Below are 3826 nucleotides of genomic sequence, written 5' to 3' on the forward strand. Positions count from 1 at the left end.
ATATATATATATATATATATATATATATATATATATATATATACATATAAAAGAAGAAGTTTAAAAGAAAAGCTACACGATTTCCAGGAATCAAGACTGCCTTAAATGATACAAAAAAGGCTGATTCCTTTAAAGTGACATAGAAAGAAATTTGAATTTGTCAAAAAGTTTAAAACAATTAATTATATAGACAATATGTGTTCTTATTCCACATGCATACACACTTTGTACACATACTGTATGTGTGTGGTCTGTTGTAGTGTGTGTCTATGCATGTGTTTGTTGTAGTGTGTGTCTATGCATGTGTTTGTGGATATGTGTATCTGTGACAGCCACAGCATCAGATTTAACCTGCCAACCAGTGGACAGGAACATGAAATGGGAAATTGGTTTTGGGACAACCAATCAGAAAAAGTTCTCCGTAAACAGGAAGGACCCATCACAGTGGTCTTGTCGGCTGTCAGTCATTTTTAAAATGACCTGCCCACATTCTTTACTGAAAATGTCAGTCAGTGCCTAATACCCCCTCTGGAGGAAAGTACTTAGCTTTCTGCCAGGGTGCACAAAAGCTGAAGCCCAAATAAATGTATTTTTACAGAATAATGTGTAATCCATCCATTATCTTTACCCACTTCTTCCTTTTCAGGTTGCGGCGGTCACTGGTGCCCATATCCAGCAGTCACTGTGTGAGAGGCGGGGGACACCCTGGACAGGTCTCCAGTCCATCACAGGGACACGTAAAGACAAACGAGACAAACTCTCACACTCACTCACACCTAGGGTCAATTTAGAGTTACCAATCAGACTAGCGTGCAGGTTTTTGGACAGTGGGAGGAAACCTGAGTACCCAGAGAAAACCCACACATGCACGCAGAGATCATGCAAACTCCACCCAGAAAGGTCACCAGCCTGGATTCGATTTGGTGACCATTTCACTGAGAGGCATCAGTTCTACCAACTGAACCACTGTGCCACCAGAATAATGTGTAATTAGTCAAAACAAACATGCAGTGATAGCCATTTCAATGTGTGTTAGCAAAAAAACCAAAACAACAAAAAAAACTACATATTTAGGGAGTACATGTCTGTTAATCTGTTCATTCTTTTACAGATTATTTTTGTGACTTGTCAAACAAATACAATGAATGATAACCTGGTTGTAGAGCTTCTCTCCATCTTCCCGAATAACGTGAATATTTTGTGATGTCGGGACCTATAATTTATTGTTGGATTTAATACCTTTTCAATAGTATGTGATTTTTTTTTTGCTCCCCTGCCTTGCAGAGGCTTGGTTGACAGTGGTCTCTGAATGTTATATTGTCACATTAAGGCTTTGTGTTTGACTAGCTGAGTGTGTGTAATCTGTCAGAGCCTGGTGAAACGATCAACAGCTCACCCTGTCAGAGGGCCACTTAAGGCAAGACACAGACACATGTGCATACACACGCAAACACACAAATGGTATCATGAGAATGGCACGGTTGATGTGTGCAACTCGGCTGGTGACAGCACTTAACGCACAATTATTCTCCATTTCTTTTGTTTCCATTTCCCGTTATTTTCCCTGTTTCTTTCACTTTACTCATTTCTTTGTTGACATATTCATTGTTTTTTTTTGTTTTTTTTGCAAGGCCAGAGTCATAAACTATTGTTATGTGTGGGGGTAAATGGCTTGTGCGTTCAAGAATTCAAAAGATAATACCTAAAAAATATTTCAGTTATGCTGTCACAGAGATAGTTCAGATTTTTTGAAGTATGGTTCTGTTTAAAGTTTATGAACAATGATGTATGGATGTATGTATGCATGTATGGATGGATGCATGCATGGATGGATGGATGGATGGATGGATGGATGGATGCATGGATGGATGGGTGGATGGATGGATGGATGGATGGATGGATGGATGGATGGATGGATGGATGGATGGATGGATGGGTGCATGGATGGATGGGTGGATGCTTGGATGCTTGGATGGATGCATGCATGCATGAATGGATGCATGGATGGATGCATGGATGGATGGATTACACAAACATTAAAATAAACTACCACAGATGTTGAAATAATGTTTTTTTCTGTACACCCCAGGAAGAAGGAAAAGTAAGACATGTATATTTAAAATAACTATTCATTTTTAAACAAACAAGTTGAAAATGCAATGTAAAAATAGATATGTTAAAGAAATGCGAATTCTCTGCATCTGTGTTTTGAATCTACTATAGTTTATAGTATGAATGTTAAATGTATTTACTTCCTCACTTGCTGCTTCACCAACTTAGTTTTCACACTCAGCTCCAAAAGCTGAACAAAATTCAGTCAACTACGTTCAGCTTCTAAGATGAAGGCCAAGTTACCTCTTTTTTTTTTTTTTTTGCTATCAAGTCTCTTTTGGCATCATACAATGGTAAAAATAAAATAAAAAATAAAAACTTTTGACCCTTATATTTGGGTATACCTCCTCCTTTCCAAAATCACATCCTAGCTTTCCATAATGTGTGAGACTCAAAGTAAACCATGAAAATTAAAACAGTGGTCTAAATGTGAAAAGCTTATTTGTGGTCTGGAACAACTGAGTGCCAATTTCCAAAGTCAACCACTGTGTTGAATTACTGTGAAAACACAACCATTTCTCACCTCCCCAATGAAACTTGATTAAAAAAAAAAAAAAAAAAGAGCAGCACTCCAGCTAATCCATCAGCAGTTTTACCTGTCCACCCCAACAACATCATTAGTGCTCTTTTAATCTTAAATATCTCTCTTGAAAGTTTACAATTTGACAACTGCTTTCCTTATTGAGCACAACCAATTAACATAATGATGTGTTTTCTGTAGGTTGGTGAAGAATTATGACTTAATGAGCTAGGCCTTCAGTAAAGGATGCAATATTGCCACATCCTGCTAAATGTTAATGTCAAAGACCCTACAGAATCAAGGTCTTATTACTTCAATGTGCTGTTAGTTTTTCAATCTAGTGACTCGTGGACATGAAGTGCTTTCCCTCATTTTAAACATCAAATAAAACCTATGACTTATGGTTTAATTTTGTACAGTCACTAATAACCTTAATATAAATGCCAACCGTACAACAAACAGGAAAACTAACAAGGACAACCCATCTGAACATATACCGTACATGTACCCTGAAAAAGTCCACCCATTCAATTACAACATGCGATTGCAATAATTTGTACAGAAATTTAACAATAACATACATGACTTACTGTTGCTTTAAAATTTCTTCATGTAATGAAACCAAAACACAACTGTATTATTGAAATTATTCCTGCAAACCCTAAATGGGTTATTGAATATTCATTTTCTTAGAGCAACTACAATGTCATAGTCAGTTTTTGAATTTACAGGTTGTGACTGAATGCAACACAAATCTTCACGTGGTCAAAAAAAAAAATTAATAATAATAATAAGTGCCTTGCAAGGGCTTCCTGAAGGCTCAGAGCCCAGTGTTTTGGTCCCACCCACTCTACATATGAATTGCGATTGGTTATTTTTTGCTGTTAGTTATTAAACAAACTCATACTGGAGAGACTTTCACAGACCTTAGCCTTCTCTAATGACAGTGAAGTCCTAACCAAATGAGAATTAACCTTCAAACATGTTTCTTCCTGATTAACTTTTGTCAGTCAAGAAGAAAAAAAAACATTAAACGAGTCCCACTGGATACATGTATGTTCATGAATTAAAAACAAGCTTCTAAAAAAGTTAAATCTGGTCCTCTGGACATTCAAAAAAACAAAACAAAGCAAAACAACAAAAAAAATGTAGAAACGTTTCGTCTCTCATCCGAGAGACTTCCTCAGTCTGAGG

The 3826-nt window shown here is 36.8% G+C and overlaps 1 protein-coding gene across 1 annotated transcript in view; it reads right to left on the bottom strand.

Annotated features, from left to right (window-relative positions):
• Positions 1-3826, bottom strand: part of LOC119425923 (CUB and sushi domain-containing protein 1) — a 432525-nt gene that overhangs the window by 254084 nt on the left and 174615 nt on the right. The window lies entirely within an intron of this gene.

Source organism: Nematolebias whitei, chromosome 2 (assembly GCF_014905685.2).
Source record: "Nematolebias whitei isolate Nwh7 chromosome 2, NemWhi1, whole genome shotgun sequence".
NCBI classification, from domain to species: Eukaryota; Metazoa; Chordata; class Actinopteri; order Cyprinodontiformes; family Rivulidae; genus Nematolebias; species Nematolebias whitei.